Genomic DNA, 10,637 nt, shown 5'->3' on the forward strand with positions numbered 1-10,637 from the left:
AATTGGCTAGCGTTTTGGATAACCCTTTTGGCGATGGGTTGCTAGCATTTGTTGTTGAGGAAATGAATCTCGGTTAGTGCGGATTCATGATGACTCGGGTTGTTTCGGTCATCTTGGTGATGAGGTGGTGAATTTCGGGTTGTGCGAATTCACTAAGGTTCGGGTAGTTCGGCCAACCTCGGTTGTAGAAGTGGTGAAGGAAGTGAATCTCGGGTAGTGCGAATTCACTAAGGCTCGGGTAGTTCGGCCGACCTTCATGTGGTTTGGGTTAAGGGGTTAACCTTATCGTTATTGTTGATTATATTTGTTATATACGCGTATATACTTATTGTTGTGTTGTAGCTAATCTTGTGGCTTTAGCTTGGTGGTTACGTAGCGTGTAGCTACTTTGTGTATGTGCTCTTTTGTAGTTTGTTTACCATGCGGAGCCGGTATGTGTTTATTTTGATGCTTGGTGATGCGTAGCCATTTTATGCATATGTATGTGTGTAGTATCTTTACATTCACTAAGCATTAGCTTACCCTCTCATTGTTGATATTTTTATAGGTTCGCGTGGTGGCGGCTCGGGTAAGCATGGGGATTAGAGATCTTGGCTAGGTTGCTTTAGAAGATCTTGCTTTTGGACTCGATTAGGATTTGGGTAGCGTAATCCCAAATCATCATGCTCGGTTTTGTGTAAACGTAACTAGTCGGGTCATAATGATTATAACCGGTTTATGATTTAACTAGCGTATTATTGTATTAAGAAGTTTAACTTATTGTTGTACGTTTTTAAGTTCGTTGAACTTACTTTGATAAAAATACATTTTGAAAATTGTGTATTGGGACCTAAATATTAATGTATTAAAGAAAAAAAAAATTACGGGCCGGTTTAAATACGGGTTGAGTTGTTTCATATATACATATGTGTTAAGTCCTTTCGTTTTGTTGCTTAATTTACTTCGTTTTATAGAATGAAGATGAGAAATGGACACGACACCAATGACGGAAGTACGAGTGAGGACGTTGAACTCACGGCCAAGGTTGAGGCCATCTTTAAAAGGCTAAAAAAGGATTTTCTTGACGATGTTCGAAAGGTCTTCCAAGAGTCGGTTGATGGACAAGTGACCGAAATGATAAATGAACGAATGAAAGCCGCAATAGAGGAGGCTTCGGAAGCTAGAAACATTTATCCTCGAGGCGAAGGGGGTGAAGGTAATGGTGGGGGTGGAAGGCGGGACTTCCACTACAAAAATTTCAAGGATACTCAACCTTCGATGTTTAATGGGGTGAGGGATCCATTGAAAAGCACTTGTTGGATTTTCGATATCGAGGGGGCATTCCGTACCGCGGAGTTTCCTCCTGAGAAGAAGACAAGGTATGGGTCTAGCATGTTGCGCGAAGAGGGCAAGTTGTGGTGGGATGATCAAATCAAATTATATGGTGAAGAGCAATGCATGTGCTTGACATAGGAGGAGTTTAAGAAAGAATTTTTCCAAGAATACCGAACTTCTTCCGATCTTGATAAAATTCAGGACGAGTTGCACAATTTGCGACAAGGTTCAATGGACTTGGTTACTCTCAAGTCTACCTTCTTGGCAAAGACTCGTTTTTGTCCGGAGTATGTTGGTGATGATCACAAGTTGATGCTAGATTTCTACCGTACTTTAAGTGATGAGTTGAAGGGTAAGATTAGCCGGGGAATGGCTAAGTCTTTTGAAGATTTATACGAATTGGATAGGGGTTTTGAGCCGGAGGTTCCAAGAAAAAGTGATTTCACTTTTTCAAAGAGAAAGTTTGAATGTTCGAGTTATTCGAACTTTTCAAATAAAAAGAACAAGAAAGGCTCCGAAAGCGTTAATAGTGTGAAGAAGGGTGCTTCCGGAGGTTTCGGACCCACGTGTTATAATTGTAATCAAAGAGGGCACATAGCCCGTGATTGTACCAAGGCATCGACCAAGCTTACTTTTTATAATTGTGGTAAAGAGGGACACAAGAGGCCGGAATGTCCTGATTTGAATAATGATCATGTGAAGAAGTTGGAGAGAGTGGCGGGTACGGCTAGGGGTCGCAATTACTTGATGACCAATGATGAGGCCAAGCAATCCAACGAAGTTGTCTCAGGTACTTTTATGGTTAACTCAAATCTGGCAAGGATTCTATTTGATAGCGGTGCAAATTTGTCGTTTGTATCTCTAAAATTTGTGCCTAGACTTAATAGACCGTTAGGTAAGTTAAGTCGTCCAGTAGAAGTCGAAATAGTGGACGGCAAAACGGTGCTAGTGGTTGATGTGTGTAAAAATTGTGATGTCGTTTTTGGTGCCGAAAACTTTAAGATTGATCTTATCCCGATGACTTTGGGTGATTTCGATATCGTTGTTGGTATGGATTAGCTCGATCATAATAGAGCCGATATTGCATGCCATGAAAAATTTATTCGTGTGAAGACCCCAAGTGGGCGAGAGTTAATTATTCACAGTGATAAGCGTAGAAGACTTGTGCCGATATGCACTTTTGCACGGGCACGTCGTCTCCTTGATAGTGGTGGCATGGCTTTTCTTGCCCATGTTGTTGATACTCATGAAGAGCCACCATCCATTCGTGAAATTCCGGTGGTGAGTGAATTCGAAGACGTTTTTTCCGGACGAGTTACCGGGTGTTCCGGCGGAAAGACAAGTTGAATTTCGCATTTAGTTGGTTCCGGGGGCTACCCCCACTGCTAAAACTCCTTATCATTTAGCACCGACGGAAATACAAGAGTTGTTAAATCAAACCCAAGATTTGCTTGAGAAGGGTTTTATTCGACCGAGTGCTTCGCCATGGGGCGCTCCGGTTTTATTCGTGAAAAAGAAGGATGGAAGTATGCGGATGTGCATCGATTATCGGGAGTTAAATAAAGTGACGATCAAGAATCGTTATCCATTACCTCGGATTGATGATTTGTTTGACCAACTCCAAGGTGCAACGTATTTCTCTAAAATCGACCTACGGTCCGGCTATCACCAAATGCGGGTCCGTGAGGAAGATATTGAGAAAACGGCTTTTCGAACGTGTTTTGGACATTTTGAGTTTGTAGTTATGCCTTTTGGTCTTACGAATGCACCGGCGGCATTCATGGACGTTATGAACCGAGTGTGCCAACCTATGTTGGACAAGTCGGTAATTGTGTTCATTGACGACATACTTGTCTATTCGAAGAGTATGAAAGAACATGAACTTCATTTGCGGTGTGTGTTAAAGACGTTGCGGAAGGAGAAGTTGTATGCTAAGTTCTCCAAATGTGAATTTTGGCTAAGGGAGGTTCAATTCCTTGGCCACATTGTGAACAAAAATGGTATTCAAGTAGATCCGGGGAAGATCGAGACGGTGAAGAGTTAGGAACGACCGACTACGCCTACGAAAATCCGAAATTTTCTCGGATTGGCCGGTTATTATCGTCGGTTTGTCCAAGACTTTTCTAAGATCGCTTCTTCATTGACGAAATTGACGAGGAAGAATGCGAGAATTAATTGGGAGAACGAGCAAGAAATTGCTTTTCAACTGCTAAAAGAGAAATTGTGTCAAGCTCCGGTGTTAGTGTTGCCGGAAGGGGTGGAAGACATGACGGTTTATTGTGATGCTTCGTTAAATGGGCTCGGGTGTGTTCTAATGCAAAGAGGTAAAGTCATCGCTTATGCCTCTCGACAACTAAAGGAACACGAAACGAGATATCCGACTCATGATCTTGAGTTGGCGGCGGTTGTGCATGCGTTGAAAATTTGGCGCCATTACTTGTATGGTGTCAAGAGTACGATTTATTCGGATCATAAGAGTTTGAAACACCTCTTCAATCAACGAGATTTGAATTATCGCCAACGTAGGTGGATGGATGTGGTAAAAGATTATGATTGTGAAATACTTTATAATCCGGGCAAGGCGAATGTGGTCGCGGATGCGTTAAGTCGAAAGAGTCACCACCCGGCATTACGATTGGGATTGTTACGTATGATTATTACTAACGATTTTCTTGAAAAACTTGGTGTGATTCAAATAGAGGCTTACGTTCACAACAAGCATGCGGAACGAATAGTGGGGCAATCGGAGTTCATTACTATAGGCTCGCGTAGTTTGTTGTCTTTTCAAGGAAGAGTGTGGGTGCCTAAGATGGGGGATTATCGACGAGTGCTACTTGATGAAGCACATAAGTCAAAGTATTCCATTCATCCAGGCGCAACAAAAATGTATCTTGATTTAAGGAAGGAGTATTGGTGGTCGGGCATGAAACGTGATGTTGTTAAGTATGTTGAGCAATGCGTCACGTGTTTGCAAGTTAAAGCCGAACACCAAAAGCCGTATGGTAAGTTACAACCATTAGAAATCCCGAAGTGAAAATGGGAGCACATTACCATGGATTTTATCACAAATTTACCAAAGACGGCGAGAACCCAATTTGATTCAATTTGGGTGATAGTTGACCGGTTGACAAAAAGTGCTTTGTTTCTTTCCATTCGGGAAGCGATATCGTCGGAGACCTTGGCTAAGTTTTTCATCAAGGAAGTCATCTCTCGACATGGTGTTCCTATATCTATTATTTCAGATCGAGATACCCGTTTTACATCTCGGTTTTGGGAAAAGTTTCACGGAGATATGGGTACACAATTGAAATTGAGCACGGCGTATCATCCTCAAACGGACGGTCAAACCGAACGTACGAACCAAACTTTAGAGGATATGTTACGGGCGTGTATTATTGATTTTGTTGGTAGTTGGGACGAGCACTTACCTTTGGTGGAATTCTCGTACAATAATAGTTATCATACTAGTATCGGGATGCCACCTTACGAGATGCTTTATGGGCGGAGGTGCCGAACTCCAATTTGTTGGGGTGAAATTGGTCAAAGAGAAATTGGGAGTACCGATTTGGTTTTAGAGACGAATAGCAAGATTGATATGATTCGGGATCATTTGAAAAAGGCTCAAGATAGACAAAAGTCGTATGCCGACAAACGTAGGCGAATGATCGAATTTCAAGAAGGTGACATGGTGATGCTTAAGGTTTCGCCATAGAAAGACATTATTCGGTTTAAAAAACGGGGAAAGTTAGCTCCTCAGTTTATTGGGTCATTTAAGGTTTTAGCTCGTGTTGGTGAAATCACGTATCGTTTGGAATTACCTGAAGAGCTTACGGGGATCCATAATACATTCCATGTTTCCCATCTCCGCAAGTGTCTTACGGATGATTCATCTTGGGTACCATTAGACGAAATTGAGCTAAACAACAAGTTAGAATATATTGAGGAGCCGATTGCCATACTCGATGAGAAGGTCAAAAGGTTGAGAAATAAAGAAGTGAGGACTTTTAAGGTTCAATGGCATCGGAGTAAAGGTTCCGAGTTGGGGAGCCCGAAGAATTCGTGTTAGTTTATCTTCCTTCTTGTCATGCGGCTTGGATCGCAAGGACGCTCTCCGATTCAAGTGGGGGAGAGTTGTAAGACCCAAATATTTGTTGTGTACATAAGTGTAAATAAGATGCTTGAAGTGGGGGTTTCGTTGTACATTTTTAAAATAAAGAAGAATCTGACCTGGGCAATCTGCGCGCCGCGCAGGTCAGTAGCGCGTCGCGCCAATGGGCTGTGACAGCTCACTCTTCTTTTAAATTAGATATTTTGAGGGCTTTTTGGTAATTTCACATGGGGCCTTGATAATGCTAAAAACGAACATATATTTCATAGCATTATTCCTCAAGAAAGACAAGCTTTTAGTTGCAATTGTTCTATTTACAAGTAATATTCGTTTAAATAATAAAAGGTGAAGACAAAAGACAGATTCGACGATTTGAAGACGCAAACGACCAAAAAGCTCAAAAGAACAAAAGACAATCAAAAAGGTTCAAAATATTGATGAGGAACGTCTCAAAATGACAAGAGTACAAGTTACAAGACGCAAAGTACGCGATTTAAAATAATACGCGAGGACGTCCGAAAATCCGGAACCGGGACCTGAGCCAAGAAGAAACACCCGACGCAACGGACCAAAAATATCTAGTCTACTATGCACAAGAATATAATATAATATATATATAATTATATATAATTATATATTATATATATTATTATTATTATATTACGTCGGCAAGAAGAAAACAAAAGTAGATGGCTGAATCCAGGGTGGCCATGCGACTCGCATGGCCAGAAGCACAAAACCATGCGAGTCGCATGGTGTGAGATTGCTGGTCAGGTCCTATAAATAGCCAGTTTTCTGACGAGTTTTAAACACATCATTTTTTCTTCTCTTCATACGAAGTAATATATATTTATATTTATAATTTATATTTTAATTTTAATTATAATTCTAATAATAAGGGTATGTTAGCGAATGTTGTAAGGGTGTAAGTCGAAATTCTGTCCGTGTAACGCTACGCTATTTTTAATCATTGTAAGTTATGTTCAACCTTTTTATATTAATGTCTCGTAGCTAAGTTATTATTATGCTTATTTAAAACGAAGTAATCATGATGTTGGGCTAATTACTAAAATTGGGTAATTGGGCTTTGTACCATAATTGGGGTTTGGACAAAAGAACGACACTTGTGGAAACTAGGCTATGGGCTATTAATGGGCTTTATATTTGTTTAACTAAATGAAAGTTTGTTAATGTTAATATAAAGATTTACAATTGGGCGTCCCTATAAATTACCATATACACTCGATCGGACACGATGGGCGGGGTATTTATATGTACGAATAATCGTTCATTTAACCGGACACGGGAATGGATTAATAGCCACTAGAATAATTGAAACAGGGGTGAAATTACATTCAAGGGTAATTGGTGTAATTGTTAACAAAGTAGTAAAACCTTGGTTTACACGCAGTCGATAACCTGGTGTATTCATTAAACAAAGTATTAAAACCTTGTTACAATTCGAATCCCCAATTAGTTGGAATATTTATCTTCGGGTATAATAATAATTTGACAAGGACACTTGCAATTTATATTTATGACTGATGGACTGTTATGGACAAAAACCAGACGGACATATTGAATAATCCAGGACAAAGGACAATTAACCCATGGGCATAAAAACTAAAACCAACACGTCAAACATCATGATTACGGAAGTTTAAATAAGCATAATTCTTTTATTTCATATTTAATTTCCTTTATTTTATATTTAATTGCACTTCTAATTATCGCACTTTTATTTATTGTTATTTTATTTAATCGCACTTTTAATTATCGTACTTTTTAATTATCGCAATTTAATTTTATCGCATTATTCGTAATTTCATTATCGTTATTTACTTTACGCTTTAATTTAAAGTCTTGTATTTATTTTATATTTTACATTAGGTTTTAACTGCGACTAAAGTTTTAAAATCGACAAACCGGTCATTAAACGGTAAAAAACCCCCCTTTATAATAATAATATTACCTATATATATATTTGTATTTTTATAAAAGTAAACTAATATAGCGTTGAGCTTTGTTTAAAGATTTCCCTGTGGAACGAACCGGACTTACTAAAAACTACACTACTGTACGATTAGGTACACTGCCTATAAGTGTTGTAGCAAGGTTTAAGTATATCCATTCTATAAATAAATAAATATCTTGTGTAAAATTGTATCGTATTTAATAGTATTTTCTGCGTAAAATTTAATAGTATTTTATACCCCTCTGCTTTAACATCAAGTATTTTTGGCGCCGCTGCCGGGGAGATGCTCGTAGCCGAAGCGAAACGCCATATTTTTAATTTTTAAGTTATAATTAGTTTTTGTAAAATTTATATTTTTGTTTAAAAATTAAAAAAAAGAAAAAAAAAAAGGGGCATTTAAAATCGGGAAAAAAAAAAAAGTATTTTAAATATATTTTTAAGTTTTTCTTTTTACAAAATTATAAAGTATTTTAAGTTTATTTTTAGTTTTAAAAATTAAGTTTTATTTTAATTATATATATACATTTATATTTTAAATATAAAACAGAAAAAAATAAAAATAATAATAATAATCGGGCCAAGGTACTGTAGCAGCCCAACTTTTGGCCTGGATCCGAACATCATGCGAGTCGCATGGAATTACAACTAAACCCCATGCGAGTCGCATGAGGGGTCTGACAGGACCACATCTGAACCCTAATTTCGTAATAATTACGGATATTATTTAATTATTATTATTTAAACCCTAAACCTATTATTATTATTATAATTAGGTTTTTAATTTATTTAGTTATTTTTACTTTTGTTTACTTTTATTATTTATTTACTTAATACTTTTATAAAAGAAAAATATAAAAATAATATTTTTATAAAATCTAATATTTTTATAACTTTTTATAACTTTTATATTTTTGTATCCTTTAATTGTTTTAGCGTAATTTTTATATTTTCTTCGTTCGTACTTAGTTTTTAGTCTAGTTTTTTGCCGTAATTTTATTTTAACTTTAGATTTTTAGGCTTTGCCGTAAACTCTCTTAAGTGCTATTTCCTTAAAATTAAGATTTAGGTGCTTTAGAATTTTGCGACGCCTTTTTACGTTTTAGTTTCTTTTTAAGTTATTTCCATTTGGGATTTAGTTTTTCCTGTAAGCTTTAATATTTTTAGACCTTTTACTATGTATCAATTATCATTTCAATTAGTAATATCAATTTGCGATTATAATTTTAAGTTAGTTATAGTAATAAGGTTAAATTAGTTAAGTATTTTTAAGTTTTTATAAGTTTCTTTTATTTTTCCGTCACCTTTTATTTTTCAACCATTTTTTTTTTCTTTTTCGACATTTTTCGACGCGCAATCTTTTTCTCTCTTATTTCTCGCTATTCTAGTTTTAGGACTTAGAATTTTATTCTACTTCTTATCTAAATTTCTTAAAATTACGAAAATTTATTTTAAGTGGTTAAATTGATAGACATCAAAATTTTCTGGTTCGTAGTAATAGTTGGATTTGTACGTGGACCGGGTTATTGGAGCCAAACAGTCCTCAATTATATTGAGACCAAACGAATCCTGCCCCTCTGCTGCATCTTTTGGCTATTCGAAACGTGGGCAAAATCAGAAAAGTCTATTGATTGGATAACTTATTATAATTTTTCTTTCCTTTTTAAAACTAATAGGATATTCTGTGAATGCACCGAGCAAGACGTTCATCACCTTTTGTACGTTCACCACCTGTAACTCGATCAAGACATCGTTTAACAAATATAACCGCCGTTGATTTTTCTTTAGAATCGTCATCCAGTCGACCAAGTACTTCAGTTCAAATTACCGATAATCCAGTTTTTGAAACCAACCTCACAATTGAGAATCCAGAAAATATTCAGGAACGGTTCGTAGATCCTGAACCATTAAACTTTCCTCCGGAACCACCAATCATTCAAACAGAGATTGTTGAGGAACGAACTATTAAATCAGAATCATTTAGTGATACCGATTCAACAAATTCAATTATGGAGAATCTGGAACCTTTAAGTATGGAAGACCGAATGAGAGCTAAACGCACTGGCCAAGGTCACGCAATTACTCATCCAGACATTAATGCGCCAGATTATGAAATCAAAGGACAAATTCTACACATGGTGACTAATCAATGCCAATTTAGTGGTGCGCCAAAGGAAGATCCAAATGAACATCTACGTACCTTTAATAGGATCTGCACACTATTTAAAATACGAGAAGTGGAGGATGAGCAGATATATCTCATGTTATTTCCCTGGACTTTAAAGGGAGAAGCCAAAGATTGGTTGGAATCGTTACCCGAAGGGGCGATCGATACATGGGATGTTTTAATTGACAAATTTCTTAAACAATTTTTTCCTGCATCTAAAGCCGTAAGACTTCAAGCAGAAATTGTTACGTTCACACAAAAGCCAAATGAAACTCTATATGAGGCGTGGACAAGATATGGAAAGTTATTAAGAGGATGTCCGCAACATGGTTTAGACACTTGTCAAATAGTACAAATATTCTACCAAGGATGCGACATCACTACAAGAAAAGACATAGATATAGCAGCTGGTGGTTCGATTATGAAGAAAACCGAAACTGATGCGTACAAAATTATTGATAATACTGCTTCCCACTCACATGAGTGGCACCAAGAAAAAGATATCATTAGATCATCTAAAGCAGCTAGAGCCGATTCTAGCCATGACTTAGATTCCATTTCCGCAAAGATAGATGCTGTGGAAAGACGAATGGAAAAGATGACTAAAGATATTCATGCTATACGAATTAGTTGTGAGCAGTGTGGAGGACCACATTTGACAAAAGATTGTCTAAATATTGAATTAACAATGGAACAAAGAGAGAATATTTCATACATAAACCAAAGGCCTGGAAATAATTATCAGAATAATTATCAACCGCCAAGACCGATTTACAATCAAAACCAGAACTATAACCGAAATATTCCATACAACAACCAACAAGGTCCTAGCAATCAACAAGTATCCAATAATACTTATAATCAGCAAAGACCGAATTTTCAAAACAAACCACCACAACAAACCGATGATAAAAAGCCGAATTTAGAAGATATGATGACGAAGCTAGTTGAAACTCAAACGCAGTTTTTCACATCTCAAAAACAAACCAATGAACAAAATGCTCAAGCATTTAGAAATCAACAAGCTTCTATTCAAAATCTGGAACAAGAAGTAAGTAACCTAGCAAGGTTAATAG

Source organism: Rutidosis leptorrhynchoides, chromosome 3, assembly GCF_046630445.1.
Source record: "Rutidosis leptorrhynchoides isolate AG116_Rl617_1_P2 chromosome 3, CSIRO_AGI_Rlap_v1, whole genome shotgun sequence".
In the NCBI taxonomy this organism is placed as follows: domain Eukaryota; kingdom Viridiplantae; phylum Streptophyta; class Magnoliopsida; order Asterales; family Asteraceae; genus Rutidosis; species Rutidosis leptorrhynchoides.